The 18985-nt window shown below is 39.8% G+C and overlaps 1 pseudogene; it reads left to right on the top strand.

Annotated features, from left to right (window-relative positions):
- LOC126061350 (DNA-directed RNA polymerase II subunit RPB11-a-like) overlaps nucleotides 1-10713 on the top strand; it is a 71345-nt pseudogene extending 60632 nt beyond the window's left edge.
- Nucleotides 10714-18985: the final 8272 nt, after the last annotated feature.

Genomic DNA, 18985 nt, shown 5'->3' with positions numbered 1-18985 from the left:
ATAGCAAAACAGTGTTGTCAGTATTTGGTGAGCCACTCCTCCAAATTTCCCCGCTTCTATCCATCTCTTTTAATTTTTTTTTCATCCATCTCTTTTATATAGGGCAGTGCTACTCTGTCCTATAGGGTTGCTATGAGTCAGAATCGACTCAGTGGCAATGGGTTTGGTTTGGTTTTTATCCATCTCTCAGTTCTATTATTCTGTATGTCCAGTTCATTCTTAGGTGAGCTTTCACTATATAGAGGTCCTTGGCAGCTCTGGATTTACCAAATTATCTTCTCTTTCCAGTTATTTCCAAATGAGTATGTCTTGGTTTTAACTCACTGTTTCAGATAAGGAAACCCTGGTGGCATTGTGGTTAAGACCTATGGCTGCTAACTAAGAAGTCGGCAGTTCAAATCTACCAGGTGCTCCTTGGAAACCATATGGGGCAGTTCTACTCTGTCCTGTAGGGTCTATAGGGTCACTATGAGTTGGAATCAACTTACAGCAATAGTTTTTTTTTGTTGTTTTTGGCTCAGATAAGGACATATGCCTGCCCTTGGACCAGTCATTGTAAATCTGTCTGACTAGGTGTTATGGACTGAATTTTGTCCCAAAAAATATGTGTTATAAATCCTAACCTCTATGCCTGTGGTTATAATCTCATTTGGACATGGTTGCCTTTGTTATGTTACCGACAGTTGATTAACATAGGTTGTATTTTGGGTCAATCTCTTTTGAGATAAAAAAAAATAGTTTAAATAAGCATGTGAAAGAAGCAGAGATGGGGGAAGAGAGATACCAACCCACATGCAGACTGGCTAGGAGCAGAAGCTCAAAGAGACAAGGACCTTCCTCCAGAGCAGGAAGGGAAACCCGTCCCCTACACTTGGCACCCTGAATTCAGATCTAGCCTCCTAAACTGTAAGGAAATAAATTTCTGTTTGTTAAAGCCACCTGCTTGTTATAGTAAATAGTAGCACTAAATAACCAAGTAAATGGGTATAGGCTACCTCCCATCCCTCAGACCAGGATGAGCTGGGGTCAGATTTGCATGAATTTCTTTGCAAAAAAAAAAAAAGTGTAGTTGCTATTACCAAAAAAAAAAAAAAGGGAAAATGCACGCTAAGTAGAGAAAAACAAGAGATTATCACTACAGTTAGTCGATATCGAACAGTTAAATTAGATAACAAGGCTTAGTCCGTATTTTTTTTTTCTTTTATTCCATGTCTTTCTGTCTCAGATCAAGAAGGCATTGGGTTTCTTCTTGCAGCATAATTTAAGGGTCCTCTGATGCAAACGGGAAACACTGGTGGCGTAGTGGTTAAGAGCTACGGCTGCTAACCTAAAGGTCAGCATTTGGAATCTACCAGGCACTCCTTGGAAACTCTATGGAGCAGTTCTACTCTGTCCTATAGGGTCGCTATGAGTCAGAATTGACTCAATGGCAATGGGTTTGTTTTTTGGTTCTGACATAAATGAATTTTCAGTCTATCTGAAAACACTGAAGCCATATCGTACTTGTCATGTCAAAGCTTCTGACACATGTGAAAGGATATCATACATACAATGTATATATATACATTTTTTTTTTTGACTTCTCAATAACATTTCATGGCCATTAATGACAGTCACATGAATGTACTGCTGGGCTACAATCAGTTCTATGCTGGGTTTCAATAGTTTATAAAGTAAATTTTCTGAACGAATTTTTAGATAAGATAATTGGCAGTCTGATCTTTGCAAGTACGCTTCATTTTTAAAGTGATTAAAACAGTCCATTGAGCTAATTTGTAAGGCGTGTAAGAACTTACTGTTAGAAACTCATCAGAGGTCTTTGGAGAAGGGCTATTTTAGATGGGTAAAGGGTGAGGAGAGTTCAAATCTTTCTGAAGTTATTTTTCAGTTGCTAATTCAAATCACACAATGCCCAACTTATAAATTAACTCCAACATTACCTCTGGGTTAAGCAAGAAGATTGTTTTTGCATCACCGCTTTATCTCGGGACAGATGACTTTACACCTCTGTGGACCAGTGAGGCTATCACAATGCATCATTGCTCTCAGGATGCTGTAAGGGTAATCTTCACTACCATTGCATAGTAAAAACATGCTGGAAAATGAAACATTATGCACTTCAGTAACTATCCTTGTTTAGTTTTAAGAACTTGCCTTCCTAATTCCATAATAAAGGCCTGAGAGTCACAGAATAAATTGGATACCAGTCCACATGGTGCATGAAGCAATCCATTCTACTTGGCCAGCGCTTAGCTCAGAAACTAGCAAACTCAATTATCCTTCTCTTTCTTGTAGAGTTATTTCAGCTTAGTCTCGTCTAGCTCCAGAACACACTGTGATATAATAGAACTCTCTGAAATACTTCTCTCATGCCCATTAGTATCAGGGTTTTTTTGTTTGTTTTCTTTCAACTTCTACTCCGCTTGGGCTCAGCACCTGCTTGCAGCTCTTTTGGCCCTTTTTCAAAGCAAGCAATTATATGACAAAAGGCCCTATGCCTCTGTTTCCTTTGTTGTTGAAAACATTCATTTCCACTCTTTCAACCTCTTAAAAAATTAAACTATATTTCTAAATATTAAAAAAAAACTTGACAGCATTTTTTTTTTTCAATGAGATGCTATCAAGATGAATACTTAGCATCAAGGAAGTCACTCTTTCCCCCGCTAACCTCTGTACCAGCCCTCACTGCTTGTGACATTTACACGTAAAAAACAAGGAGAATCCTGCACTGACACTGCTCCTTAACCCAAAGCCTGTTCACTTTTCGAAGAAAAATAAGAGGAAGGGACTCTGGTGGCAAACCAGTCATGACTCTTATAGATCCTATGGATTGGCCAGGCAAAGGGTTTAAACCGTCCAGCAAAAAGGAAATAGAGATTCTCAGCCCTTGTAGGACAATGGATCTTCTGCTCTCTGTGGTCTCTGGCCTTGTGGCTACTTTGTGGTTTCTTCAGACTTGTGACAAGAGATTCCCAAGCTGTCTCTTTGGTGATTGGTTTTTCTTTGACATCCTAGGAGTCCACGTCCCCTTCTATCCAGTATTACTTTCTTGTGGTTGCAGCTATTAGTCAACACATTAGACTGGCTGACAAAGTCTAACAAGAAGTATTTTGGCTTGTTTGTAATTTTTTTCTTATTCTTACTCACAGATATTTCCATTATCCTACTACTAAACTTCTTCATTTTTCCATTAAATCTCATATCCCTATAATAATAAGTAATACAAGGTAGTACATTTAGATCATAGGTCTTGGTATCAAGTTGCCTAAATTCAAGTTGTAACTGCAATTATCACCAGCTCTGTGACTTTAGAGAAACTACTTAACCTCTCTGTGCTTCAGTTTCCCAACCACAAAACAAATACAATAATAGCACTGAACCAAAGGTTGTTGAAAGGATTTAGAGTCTACAACTCCTTTTCTAAAACCCTTGAGACCAGATGTATCCCAGAATTCAGAAATTTTTGTTGTTTAAGAATGGTTATATGATGCATACACAACATATTAGGAGTCCCTAGGTGGTGCAAATGGTTAACGTACTCGGCTGCTAACCAAAACGTTGGTGGTTCAGGTCCACCCAGAGATGCCTTGGAAGAAAGGGCTGATGACCTGCTTCTGAAAAATCAGACATGGAAAACTCTAAGGAGCACAGCTCTACTCTGATACACACGGGGTTGCCAGGGGTCAGAGTAGACTTGATGGCAACTGGGAAAAAAAGAAAAACAAGATGATATACAATATCCTATGACAGAGTTTGAGCAGCATGTTGCAGCCAAATCCATTAGTGATTCTATTAAGAAGGAGATGATTATTCACACTAACTATAAATAGCTGAGAGCAATTCAGCTGACTCATTGCCATCAAAGAAGTTCACGTCAGGTAAGTTTGCTGCTAAATGAGTTTCTGAAGTGACCCGCCCACCTCTTTTACTTAAAATGATGGCCAGTGTGGACATCCCATTACAACACTTTGTTTCTATTTGAGCCACTGACAGGTGGGTGTCCTATATATTTTATTGGCTACTATGTGGTAGTAAGTACATAAAAAGTTTCATGACACTTTACAAGACACACAGACTATACAAAACTCCATACTTTTGTTCCTGTCTCTACTGTGATGGTTAAGATTGTGTGTCAGCTTGGCTGGACCGTGATTTCAAGTGTTTATATGAGATCACCCCCATGATGGAATCTGTTGGGCGTAGCCAATCAGTTGAAAGGGATTTTCTTTGGGCGTGTGTCCTGCATCCAAATATAGGTGGATGTTCTGTCTCTTGCGTGCTCTGGATCTTGCAGCTGCCTCCTGTTCCCTGTTCATCTGACCTCCGGTTCTCGAGACTTGAGCTAGCAGCTTACCTGCCAATCTCGGGTTCGCCAGCCCCTGCAGTTACGTGAATCAGGAGAAGCCTTGCGGTCTTGCCTGTCAGTCAGGATTTCTTGATCCTCACAGCCTGTGAACAAGAGCCCTACTCTCTGACCTGCTGATCTTGGATTCACCAGCCCCTGTGGCTACGTAAATCAGGAGAAGCCTCTATCCTGATCCATGGCCTTGGAACGTTTCAGCCTCTACATCTGTGGGAGCCATGTCTTTGATTTATGTCTCTTTCTATATATTTATATGCTTCGCTGGTTTTGCTTCTCCAGAGAAGCCAGCCCAAGACACTTACCTAACTTATATAAATTATTCCTTGGGACTAGAAAAGACTAAGCCAGAATAGTCCACTACTTATGACAGCTTATTGAATCTATATGTTCACAGATGAAGGGAACCTTGTTTCAGGCTGACTGGCCAAGGCCTTGACCTACATGGCAGATCTCATATACTTAAAACTCAAACTTATTTCAATATCCCACTTAAATAACAGGAGTAGTGATCCTAATTTTTTTTTGCAGAAACATTTCTGTCAGTAGGCTGTCTTCTAGGTTTCATTTTTACTGTTATAAATGATAGGCTGAATAAAAGAAATATCCTATAACTTTTTTTGTAAATTATTACCCTTTTCACTTTTTTACTATTAGGTAATCACAGCCTGAGTATAAGAAATTATATTTAAACATATACTCACACATATATGATATAGGATGTGTATGTGTGTGTGTCTCCTATAAAGACTGTCCAGACTTTTTTCCCCCTAAAACTTTTCTTAAGGTTATGTCTCTTCTATCTACTCACTGAAAAGTGAAATTCATTAAGGAGGCCATTTGATTTCCAGCCAAAAATTCCTAAAATTCTGAACACTTGATATGGTGCCCTTTAGGATTACTGCCAGTTGAACCTAAATTCTGTGGTCATTACTCCACAGAATACGTCAGGCTGAGAAACAAGCTCCTAAAGGACAGCAGTTTTTCAAGCTAAGTCATGGTGCTTTTAAAGGGAATAAAATCCTTAATGAGAAAATTTTTCTCTTGAGGCTTCTGGCTCCAAGGTCAGCTTTGCACAGTTACCCTCTTGGTTGGAAGAGAATTTGTTTGGGGACATTTCAGGAAGCCTGTTCCTTAAAAAGCCCAGGATGAAGCAGGATGGCAGGTGGCTCTCTGGAGCTTCTGTTGGGTAACTTTATAATTCTCTGACAGATATACCCTAGAGCTGTTCCCACCTAGCTAGGGCCTTGTAACCAAGCCTCTCCCCCCTTCTGCTTACCAACCATTGAAGGAGAAGATGGAGAAACTGGGTTGCTGAGAAACCTGTGGCAATGCAAATGCACCTGATGGAACTAACACTTATCAGCTAATAACATTTGAGTGTGAATAAACTCATCAGAGTCTTCCCAAGTGGATCAATACATTGTCAGGTCTCAGAGGGCTCAGCCCTATTTTTATTTATCTTTATTTTTACTCACATCTAGTAAAGTGCTAAATAAATGTTTTTGGAGTGTCAGCTGAGGTTAGCCTGTACCACATCATTGCCCTCAGCTGGTTCTTCCCGGTTGGGAGGATGGAGAAGAAAGAGGAGCATTTTCTAGTTGCTGTTACCCATTGCTTGGGTCTGTGTTGTAAGTGGGAGCACATACGGCACAATGGTTAAGAGCGTGGCTATTAACTAAAAGGTTGGCAGTTCAAATCCACTAGCTGCTCCTTGGAAACCTATGGAGCAGTTCTGTTGTGTCCTATAGGGTCACTATAAGTCGGAATTGACCCGAAGACACCTAACAACAACAACATGCTGTAAGCAGCACAAAAATATGGTACCTTTATAGGAGATCTGGAGGGTGACAGAACTTACCTGGACCTTGGAGTGTGATGATTAGGTAAGAAGGGGGGAAATGATGCTTAGGATTCAGAATCATTCACCGAATGCTAAGATGTGTATTGTGAATATTGCTGAATAAAGGATAATTAATGGAAAAGCTCTGAAAATTTCTGTGCCTAAGATTTTGATGTCTCTACAGGTGGCCTCTATTAGTTGGTCATGTAATTTGTGTGTGACTGTGCCCCTCCCGGAGGAGGGGGGTTAAGTGGAGCTTTGACAACAGGACCTAGAAAACAGGGTTGCCATCATTTTGTTCACTCCAACTTCCATGCACCCACACATAAGTCTTCTTGATAAGCGACAATGAATATTTCAACGTTATGAGAAATGGAGGTGACATTAAAATGTAATTACATTTAATTTATGGAATGCAGCATAATAACATCCTGCAAACTAGGACAAGTAAGCAAAAAGGAAAATCTAATCTGGTTTGCTGAACCTCTTTCCTCTCTACTTCTTTAGCATTAACCAACGCACGCTGGAACATGTATTATGAGGAGATGAATTCACTGGCGTGGTTTCTTGTTTTCCTGCACCCAGAAATGTAATGAAGAAGCAAATTATATTACCTTGATGACAGAGACAAAGTACGTCAGAAAGAGCATTATAACTGCAAAATTACAGAAAACACACTCTCTGTCCTCACTTACAATTTATCACAATAGTGATAAGAAGTCTAACTACTCCTAAACGGTGAAATTGAATGAGAATTATCAGCATTCTGTTACTTAGGAACAGAACTAATTTCTTTTCACCCTTGTGGAATTAATTATATAATTTATGATGTATTGTCACTGCTTTTCATGGTAGCAGTGTATATAAAAGTAATAATCCATAGTTTTCTATTGCAATGGACTCAAACTCTTATTAACTCTTGGCCTAAGAAGTCACAGGATAGACTTACAAGTCATCAAAGTGTGAGTAGTATTCTTGATTATGAAAGTGAGACACAAGAAGTTCTAAGGTTTATGAACTTTATGCCATTCAAGCTTATTCAGTGTTTCCCAGGAGAGGGAGAGAGAGAAAAAAAAAAAAAAAATCATCATCCACTTAATTTCATGTATATCTTCGCTCTGAACTTCTGAAATACAGTAAAATCACTGGTGTGTACTTTTTCTCCTGGTGAAATATGATGTCAGATATGACTTTTTTTTTTTTTCAGGCCAGCCCCAGTCGCCAAAATCTTCCTGGAAGAAGCTTCAAACGTATACTCAGTTCCTTGTATGCTGCTTCCTCCTCTACCAGTTCACCCAGCAGGAGCCTGAAATACCCCCTACACTCAGAACAGAGCTTTGAACCAATTTGTCCCAGTTTGAACCCCTGCTGAGAGTTTGCATTTCCACCCTCAGATATACTGAATCAGAACCTACACATTAACAAGATCCTCAAGTGATTCTGAGTATAATAAATTTTGAGAACCACTGATCTACTAGTAGGAGCCCTGATTGTGCAGTCATTAAAGTACTCAGCTGCTAACTAAATGATTGGTGGTTCCAACCCACCAGCCACTGCTCAGGAGAAAGATGTGGCAGTCTGCTTCCATAAAGATTTATAGCTTTGGAAACCCTATTGAAACAGGCTGCTCAGCCATATCCTGAACAGTACCTGAGCCAATTTTTTTTTTTTCCTTCTTCTTTCTCTTCTTTCCCTCTCCTAGCCTATCCCTGTCTCCAAGTGAGATCCTGATGTTAACTCCCCCAAAATGTTACGTGTTAACCAATGTTCCTCTAGGACCGTGGGAAACAAGTGGTATTGATCTAAGCCTGTCAAATAAGAAGAAGGATGGCACCAGCCACCCCCTGAGCCAATGGGATACTGGCAGGAAAAGATCAACATGGTTGAGATATGACCACCGAAACCAAACAGAAGAGAGTGCATATTCCACAAGTACCTAAAATTTATGGGTCTTTTCCCTTAAAAACCAGAGCTGACCTGTAGTCCAGTGAGACAATTTTAGGAGGAGATCATTCCCCTCTGTCTTCGTATACCAGTGTATCTAATAAAGTTCTTGCTACCCACCTCACCCCTATCTCAAGAATTGGCTGTTTGTGGCAGGCGGCTCTAACTCGCGAAATTGCAGTAACACTATGGGGCAGTTCTACCCTGTCCTATAGGGTCTTTGAGTTGGAATCGACTTGAAGGCAGTGGATTAGGTTTGGTTTGGTTAGTGGTTCTCAGAAGTGATCCCTAACCAGCATCATTTGCATCACCTGGGAACTTGTTAGAAATGGAAAACCTGAGTAAAGGTTCAAACCGGAACCAAACTGGTTCGAAGCCCTGACTCAGAGCTTTAGAAACAAACCACAGGCTCTAATTATGCCCTCCTTTGTCCCTTCTGTTGTCCTTAGTTGCCATTCCAACTCATGGGGAACTCATCTGTACAGAGAAGAACTGTTCCATAGGGTTTTCTAGGCCGTGACCTTTCAGAAACACATCCCCAGACCTGTCTTCCAAGGCGCCTCTGCGTGGGTTCAAACCACCAACAGCTCAGCTAGTAGATGAGCACTTAACTGATTGTGCCACCCAGGGACTCCAATGTCCCTTTTAGGTGATTTTTGTCTTGTTAGAGGATCATGATCCTTTTAGGAGGCCATTCTCAGTTCAGATATTGTTGTCCCTGGGGTTCTCTTTCCTTTTTATAGACTTCCCAACATCATTCTTCGTTCTTAACCTTTGTCCCAGCACCTTGGTACAGTATACTGGCTCTTCCAGAATCTTTGGGGCAGGACAGGAAAAGGGATAGTGTTTCCATATTAGGGCAAGAGGAAGAAGAAAGGTTCAAGTTGGGAGTGACATTACCACAGGCAATGTTAAATTTAGTTTAAAGAAACCCTCTCCCTTTTCTGTCCCGGAAAGGGCTTACTGCAAATAACTATCCTTTCTCACATGACTTAGATAAGACACATAGATGCTACCTTGTTTACTTATGACAAGGCCAGACACAGACCCTCCAAACATCCATTTTTGGCCTCATAAATAATTAACTGACCTGCTTTTCCTCACTGAACAATCTGAACAAAATGCTTCCTAAGCAAACTTTTAAGTTTCTCTTTCCCCCAGCTCCCTGTATGACACATCCTCAGCCTAAGCCAGCATAGAACTTCTCCTTAAATATCCCTCCCAGAAATAAACTGACCTCAGGTTAAAACATTATCTTGTCTCCTGTTCTATCACCACCAGTTCTCCAGTTCATCCTACTTCCCTACACTGGGTTATTTCTAGCTTTATTTATTCTTCCCTATGCAAAAGCAGGAAACCCCGGTAGCATCGTAGTTAAGAGCTACAGCTTCTAACCAAAAGGTAAACCAAACCAAACCCATTGCCATCAAGTCAATTCTAACTCATAGAGACCCTACAGGACAGAGTAGAATTGCCCCATAGAGTTTCCAAGGAGTGCATGGTGGATTCGAACTGCCAACCTATACAGGGGGGTAAGTTAAGGTCAAGCCAGATAATGAAATCCTTGTGTGTCAGGTTGAATATGAATTATATTTTAATGGACCAATCAAAATTTTTGACCAGGAAAATTATTAAAAGCTTATTTTTATAAAGGGAGTTTAAAGTCTTTCAGATCATTAGGATTTAGGGAGTGCACTGAGGCATTGAGACCCAAAGATGTTATCAGGTAGGGTACCATAAACAGAAAAGCTAACAAACACAAGGCAATGTATTATCCCCCAAATTTAAGAAGTCCAGTGGCTTTTGGGGCCTACTCCACCTCTTATCTACAGAATTTTGTCTCACATCAGGACTCACGTTCCTTCCTCTTGTCTTGCCTTTTTCTACACATCTGAGTGCTAACAGAGAAGAAGAGGAGGATTAGTTTCAACATTAAAAATCGAGTCCTTTTGGTGTCTGTCTACCAATCAATGAGAATTGCAGATCTGTCCTTCAGTCCTCCTAGCATCCTGCAGGTCATCCGTGGATCAAGCACACACATACTCTCTATTTCCCATGGACAGATGTTTCCCTTTCTGGGATTTAAAAAAAAAAAAAGGATATGAGGCAATGTATGGGTCCAACTCCTCACAACCTGGAAGTAGACGCTAACCTGGGAGAAGTTGTGTTATAGGCTTCAAAGGTGGCGGTGGCTGTGGCATTAGGATCAAAGCCTCTCCCACCTTCGAATCATACCTGCTCTTTGAGGGCGAGAAGAGAACACCAAGGTACCCAATGCCTGTTTGTTCACCATTGACAATGAAGGCCACACTCCAGGAAACATTATGAAATCATGGCTGTTTAAGGACCCACAGGTACTGTTGCTGGCTACAAAGTCCCTCATCCCTTGTAGCACAAGATCATCATCTGAGTGCATGCCACACCCAACTACAGCCCTCAGGAAGCCTTCACCAGTTCCATCACAGACTATATCAGCAAGCTCTCCTAGCTGGAAGAGTGCTTCTGGGTGGCCATCAAAGACAAGCCAGAAAGAATTGTTGACTGGAAGGAGGCTTGCTCAGCCTAGGACCCCAGCTTCTCCCCAACCCTGGACACTTCTCTCAGGGTACCATACAGAGGAGAGACTTCTCTCAGCTGTGGCCCTCCTTGTAAAGATATTCCCTGGGCCGCTCACCCCTGACACTTATGTCTCCTGTACATAGGTTCTTTTTATATTCCTAGTAAAGTATGGCAGAAAGAAAAACAAAACAAAAACCCACTGCCATTGTCCCACAGAACAGATGGTGTGTTTGAATAGGTGACCTTTTGGTTAGCAGCCAAGCTCTTAATCACTGTGCCACCAGAGCTCCTTCTTTCTAGGCTACTACCTTCTAAATACATGAGAAACATTTCTGGTGGTCACAAATTCTATAGAGCAGTCTCAACCCAATGGCATTTTACATTATCATACTGTTGTTAGGTGCCATTGTCAGTTCCAACTCATAGCAAGCCTATGTACAACAGAATGAAACACTGCCTCGTTCTGTGCCATCCTCACAATCCTTGCTATGTTTGAGCCCATTGTTCAGCCACTGTGTCAATCCATTTCTTTGAAGGTCTTCTTTTTCAATGACCCTCTACTTTATCAAGCATGATGTTCTTCCCCAAACCCCCCCCCAAAAAAAAAACCAAAAAAACAAACCAACTCATAGCAACCCTATAGGACAGAGTAGAATTGCTCCATAAAGTATACAAGAAATGCTTGGTGGATTCAAACTGTGGACCTTTTGGTTAGCAGCCTAGCTCTTAACCATTATGCCACCAGGGTTTGTTTTTCTTCCCCAGGGACAGGTTTTTCCAGATAACATGTCCAAAGTACTGAGATGAAGTCTTACGATCCTGGCTTCTAAGGAACATTCTGGCTGTACTTCTTCCAAGACAGATTTGTTTGTTCTTCTGGCAGTCCATAGTGTATTTAATATTATCACACTAAGCAGAGGCAATTCTCTCTGCTTACAAAGCACTTTAAAACTGTACCCCCGTTTATAAACACAAAAATGTGGTTCATTACTGAGACCTTTCCCTATTGGTAACTGTCAATTAGTTACAAAAAACTCTGACATTGAAATGATTACTTATCTGTATCTTAAACCAAGCCAAATTTGATGCCATTCAGTTGATTCTGACTCATGGAGATCCCATGTATTGCGGAGTAGAACTGTGCTCCGTAGGGTTTTCTTGACTGTATTCTTTACAGAAGCTGCTGCATAGAGTTTCCACAGAGTAGCTGGTAGATTTGAACTGCCAACCTTTCGGTTAGCAGCTGAACTCTTAACTACTGTACCACCAGGGCTCCTTTAGGTTAGTAGTCAAACACAAACCATTTGTACCACCCAGGAACCTGTCTGTACCTTACCAAAACCAATAATCAAATCCATTGCTGTCGAGTTGATTCTGACTCGTAGCAACTTTATGGGACAGAGTAGAACTGCCCCATAGGGTTTTCAAGGAGCAACTGGAGGATTCAAACTGTCGACCATGGCTCTTAACCACTAGGCCACCGTGGTTTCTATCTGTACCTTAGGCTAAATTAAATGCATAGCCATTTTTTTCCCCAATGAATTTCTATTCTTTTTATATCTCTACTTTTTTTATCTTTTTGTCTCCCTCTCTGTCTTTCTCTAAACACACATACATACACACTTGTCTTCCGGAAAGACTCCAATATAACTGTTTATGTTTCTCTAATAAAAGAACTGAAGAAAAAGGAACTGAAAGAACTGAAGAAAAAATTCAAGCCTCGAGTTGCAGTACTAAAGCATTCTACAGGGAAAATATAAAACGACACAGGAAGCATCAAAAGAAGATGGAAGGAATACACAGAGTAAGTATACCTAAAAGAATTGGTCAATGTTCAAGTATTTCAGGGAGTAACATATGATCAGGAACCTGTGGTACTGAAGGCAGAAGTCCAAGCTTCAGTGAAGGCACTGGTGAAAAACAAGGCTCCAGGAATTGACAGAATACCAACTGAGATGTTTCAACAGATGATACAGCACTGGGAATGCTCACTTGTCTATGCCAAGAAATTTGGAAGACAGCTACCTGGTCAACTGACTGGATGAGATACATATTTACGCCTATTCCCAAGAAAGATGATCCAACCTATGTGGAAATTGTCGAACAATATCATTAATATCACATGCAAGCAAAATTTTACTGAAGATCATTCAAAAGTGGCTGCAGAAGTATATCGACAGGGAATTGACAGAAATTCAAGCCAGATTTAGAAGAGGATGTAGAACCAGGTATATCATTGCTGATGTCAGATGAATCCTGGCTGAAAGCAGAAAATACCAGAGAGATGTTTACCTGTGTTTTATTGACTATGCTAAGGCATTGGACTGTGTGGATCATAACAAATTATGCATAACATTGTGGAGAATAGGAATTCCAGGACACTTAATTGTGCTCACAAGGAACCTGTACATGGATCAAAAGATAGTCATTTGAAAAGAACAAGGGATACTGCATAGTTTAAAGTCAGGAAAGGTGTGCATCAGAGTTGTGTCACCATACCTATTCAATCTGTATGCTGAGCAAGTAATTCAAGAAGCTGGACTAGATGAAGAGAATGGGGAATCAAGTTTGCAGTAAGACTCACTAACAACCTGCATTATGCACATGACACAACCTTGCTTGCTGAAAGTGAAAAGGACTTGAGGCACTTACTGAGGAATATCAACGACCACAGCCTTCATAAAAAAAAAAAAAAAAAAAAAAAAAACCAACTTGAACACACACAACTGGGCCAATAAGCAACTTCATGATAAATGGAGAAAAGATTGAGGTTGTCAAGAATTTCGTTTTACTTGGATCCACAATCAACACCCATAGAAGCAGAAGTCAAAAAATGCTTTGAATTGGGCAAATCAGCTGCAAGAAAAAAAAATTCTCCTTAAAGTGTTAAAAAGCAAAGGTGTTACCTTGAGGACTAAGGTGCACCTGACCAAAGCTGTGGTGTTTTCAGTCATCTCATAGGCATGGGAAAGCTGAACAATGAATAAGGAAGACCGAAGAAGAATTGATGCCTTTGAATTGTGGTGTTGGAGAAGAATACTGAATATACCATGGACTGCCAAAAGAACGAACAAATCTGTCTTAGAGGAAGTGCAACCAGAGTGCTCCTTAGAAGCAAGGATGGCGAGACTACGTCTCACATACTTTGGACATGTTATCAGGAGGGATCAGTCCCTGGAGAAGGACATAATGCTTGGTAAAGTAGAGCGTAAGCGAAAAAGAGGAATACCCTCAACAAGATGGATTGACACAGTGGCTGCAACAATGGGCTCAAGCATAGCAACAATTGTAAGTGTAGCACAGGACCAGGTGGTGTTTCGTTCTGTTGTACTTGGGGTTGCTATGAGTTGGAACTGACTCGACGGCACCTAACGAAAACAATAAAAGAACAGGTGTGGTGATTGGGCAGTTATGAGTAGGTTATCACTGAAAAGCAAATTTTTCTTTATCTCCGAATTTCTATCTCAAACCCCCTATTGAGGTCTCTGTTTTATACAGCTCTGTCTTTCAAAACTCATTGGTAAAGTCAATTTGTTTAACTCAGAGGAAAAACAAGCTTAGAAAACACAAGCAATCCTTGTTTTAATGATTTTACCCCCCTCAGTAAATAGTGCCTGCATTTGCTATGAAAAATGTCAAACTGCCCTGTTTAACTGAATAAATTCTGATGATTTTAGAGAGAATAAATGATGGTTATTCTAAAATGATATTGTGTTTTCTTTTTCTAATGGGACAGATTCATTCATGTGTTTTAAGTTAAAAATAGTGGTTGCTTTTCCTAGCATTCATTACTAGCCTGGGTCCATATAGACTTTCACAGTTTAAATCTTCTCAAATTGAATCTGAAGGACTAGTATTTTTTCCTATCAGAGTAAAACACATTCTAAATCCTAATAAATCTATTTCTTTAATATGCCACTTGAAGTATAATAGTGCAAACAAAAACACATAATGGGTTCCTCTTGACAAAGGAAAATGTATTCACTCCTGATGAAAAATCTTTTGATAATTCAGTCTTGGCTTTAACACTTGATTCATATCATCTTCCCACATTAATTTGTTTTTAATTTTTTCCTGCCTTCTAAGCTTTTTCTTATTTCAGTGACATATACGTGACAGATGGGGTTGATGAACTGCAGAAGTAAAGATTCTAAATCAGATGAAAAACTTCAATTATTCTGCAGACCCATAGAATCCACGTTAGGCATCGAGAAGTCTGGATTTCCAAGGGGTTGATTATCGCATTTTAGAAACAAGTGATGAAATCAACAACAAAACCATTAAAACAGTGTGTTTCTCAAGCCAATACTAAATGGCTCTCTGGAGTGTATTTTTTTTCTGAAGTCTTCAGCCAATTCAATTGTGTGCTGTCGAAGTGATGGTGAAGCCATGAAATCCATTCTTTATTACAGATGTTAATTTCACAAATGTATTCTTTCTACAAAATGGATTTGAATTTAGGGGGAAGTAACTAATTTATTTAACTGTCTTCAGGTAAGGATGGAAGCAGGATGGATGATAATGCCTCAAGATGCAATTCATTGTTTTTAAAAATAATACCTAATGCCTTTACAAGTACAGGCTATGCACATTCATATGGAAGCTCAGCTACTTCAGTCCTGTTTTGTTTTCAACCAGTGAAGTTAAATGCTGTTTATTGGATCATTTTTCTTTATTCTGTCTCAGTAATGGGAAACACGTTTTAGTAATCTTATTTTCTCTGTGATTAGATTGCATGAATGTAATTTATGTACTCTTCAATTGTCCTTTAATTTCAACCTACACCCTTCGCAAAGATGATTGATTCAAGGGTACGGCCCTAGATAGAATACGGGCATCCTTGCTCTGTGTCCTGGGGATAAATTGTTCATCTCTTTCCTCATTTATAAAATGGAGTTCTGGTGGAGATGAAATAAGTATGAATATTTAAAGTATCTAATGCTGGGAAATAATACGCATGTATGTACATATGCATTTTTGCTTCCACACTTGGTATTTAGTTTAGGGTAATATGTTCTATTTATGCATGTTATTCATTTTTTTCAAGCACGTATAAATATTATATCTTTACTATAGACTCAATAGTATTAGAAATATATAACTTAACTGACTGCATGCCCTCAGGACCCTAGACATGTCCTGATTTTACAGTAGGTTCAACTTATAAAAATGGGAAGCTAGGGCAATTTGTTTTTTCCCTTAAAAATGCATCTTTTCTATGTTTTGCATGCATATACCCCAAATTATTTCCATTGTATTACAGTACAATTGGGTAGTAATTTACTCAGGATTAAATCAGGTGAGTTAATTTGTTACTTAGCATCCCTGGAGCAATCCCTGTGTGAAGACCCTTGGACTAAAAGCTTTTAACTCGTTTGCTTGAATTTAAGAATATTTAAGCTGCAACTTTGGAAGAAAGGCCTGACAATTTGCTTTTTAAATGTCACAGCCTTGAAGGCTCTATGGTGTGCAGTTCTATTCTGCAACACATGGGGTCGTCATGAGTCCACATCAACTTTACAGCAACTGTTTTTTCATTTGTTTGTTTTGTTTTTTAAGCAGCAACTACAGTAAGAAGTGCGGCAAATATGAAGTCTACTGAATGCTCAGCATCCTCTTAGCTCTATCGTGGCCATCTCTCTCAAGCCCGTTATTACAGTTTACAAGTGGGAGACTATACCGTCTGTGAAATTATTCAATGTCTTTAAATAAACTCTTGTGGCTAGATTTGACCATTTGATTCTTAAAATTTAATTTCCACGTGGAGCCATGTTTACAAAGCTGTAACATAAATACTTTAAGCTCTGGCATCCCCTAGCAACTCACCCACACTACTGACTTATTTAGATATGCTCTGTGCAATTGTATGTGAGGAGATTTCATGAGAAGTTTTTATTTTTATTTTTTATATATTTTTTAAAGGCACTGAGAACTGATTTATTTCCCAGTGACAAATGGCCTGATAATTAATGATTATCGGTGTGAATTTTGGAAGAAGCTGTTTACAAATATTGTTTTAGCTTTACGCATCCATGCTCTAATAGATGATTTCAATAAAAAAAAAAAACTTCATGTTTTACCAAAGAGATTTTTTTTGAATGCTGTTCCAGTATTCTTATAATTTGCTACTCTTGATTTCCATTGTTGAAGTTAAAAATCTATTTATGTGTTTTGATTACTAACAGTCTTTTTTAAATAAAAAAAAAAAAAAACCCGTTGCTGTCCAGTCGATTCCGGCTCATGGAGACCCTATAGGTCAGAATAGAACTGCCCCATAGAGTTTCCAAGGAAAGCCTGATGAACTCGAACTGCCGACCTTTTGGTTAACAGCTGTAACTCCTAACCACTACACCACCAGGGTTTCCTTTTAAATACAGTGTGATAAAATAAACAAATTGACCAAGGTGGAATACTATAGCCATGATATTAATGTTAGGTCCTCTTCATGTTTTCATTAATCTTGATGACAACCATGAAGGCATATCCATTTTATGGGACCACGAATGTAGCTTAGAGAGTGTAACTTGTTCAAGTTACAGTGCAAGTAGCTAACAGTGCTGGGAGTTTAACCCAGTCACACTGATTCCAAAGCCTATTCTTATGCTCTGTCCTGTGTCCCAGTGCTGTATGTAACACAGTTTCTGGCACACAGTTGCCCTCAAACAATACAGTTGGCCCTCCATATCTGCAGGCTCTGAGTCCGTGAATTCAACCAATTGCAGATCGAAAATATTCAGGAAAAAATAAGTTCCAAAAAACAAAACTTTGCCACCAAGCACTAGGCTGAATCCACGCAAATGAAGTGATGTGTAGGCATCCCTTGCTGCAGCCTTTGCCATTCCATAGACCCTCAGTCTCTCTCCAGCACTCGTTGTTTGAGCATCTTGTGTCTCCTTCATTTGATACTTGTGTGCACCCTTTGTTTCTGTGAAAAAACAGCTCCTAAAAAGTAATTTAAGTGGCCAAAATAAACCCGCAAAGGCTAAGAGGGAATGCAAAGTGTTACGACTTGATGAGAAAATAAAAATCTTAGATTCTTTGAAAAGCAGCATATCCCTTGCCAAAGTGGGCTGTAAGGTTGGTAAGAACGAATGGAGCATTTGCACATTAAAGCAGAAAGAAGCTGAAATTCATGGAAGTGTTGGTACTGGCCCTACAACTGCAGAAATGGTCTTACTGCTTTGTGATAAAGTGCCTGCAAAGACTGAGAAAGCATTAAGTGTGTGGCTAGAGGACATTTCACAGAAACATATCCCTGTTGATGGCAAAATTATGTGTGAAGAAGCACTTAACCTCTATGAGCACTACTGTGAGGGGGTTGAGGAGAGTGAGAGGAAGCAGTTTCAGGCCAGTAAGGGATGGCTGGCTAGCTCCGTAAAGCTCTCCCACTTCAAGAACTTGAAGATCACAGGAGAATGACATCAGCTGATTTCCAGGCAGCAGCAGTTCCCAGAAGGGCTCCAGAAACCCACAGGAAAAGGAAGACTACCTGCCACAGCAAGTCTTCAATTGTGATGAAACAACTATTTACGTAGCATTTCTGTTGTATTAGGTACCATAGATAATCTAGAGGTGATTTAAAGCGAACAGGAGAATGGGCAGAGGTTATATGCAAATACTAGGCCATTTTATACAAGGGGCTTGAGCATCTTCAGATTTTAGTATCTACAGAGATCCTGGAGCCAATCCTCTAATGATACTGAGGGGCTACTGTATTTATTTTTTAGAGATAAATAAATAATAAGTACTTAATAAATCAATTGAGGTATGCACATATATTAAATCTGTATATTTTTGTGTTTTCATAAAAACAAATTCAAATGGCCATACCTCACACACACCAGTCCTACTAGGGAGAAATTTGTTAGAGACTATTCACAGAGTGGGAGGAACAGCAGGTGTGGGTTCCCAGTTGTCCACTGCACTTTGGCAGGGCCATATAACAGACATGGGAGGGAGCTTTCAGCCCTTGGGCTTTGGGGCTTTTAACCTGTATGATTATGAAGCACCGACCATTCCCTGACATCATCAGGGATCCAAGCCTGGTGGTTGCAGGTACATGGCATATTGGTCAGTGGCATGAGCTGCCACTGTAGCCTTCTTATTGGGGGAGTAGCAGCATCTGCCCTGGGTTAATCATGAGCTGGAGTCCAACTCTACTGCTGTAGCTAATATGATGTGGTTGGTAGACAGGTGACCTAACTGACCACTTGGGCACTCTACCAGTGTTGTTTGCCTTAAGCAATTGTATGTTGCCAATATACGTTTCAATTTTATGG

Source organism: Elephas maximus, chromosome 18, assembly GCF_024166365.1.
Source record: "Elephas maximus indicus isolate mEleMax1 chromosome 18, mEleMax1 primary haplotype, whole genome shotgun sequence".
In the NCBI taxonomy this organism is placed as follows: Eukaryota; Metazoa; Chordata; class Mammalia; order Proboscidea; family Elephantidae; genus Elephas; species Elephas maximus.
The sequence above is the reverse complement of the archived record's forward strand: the minus strand, read 5'-3'. Positions and strand labels throughout refer to the sequence as shown.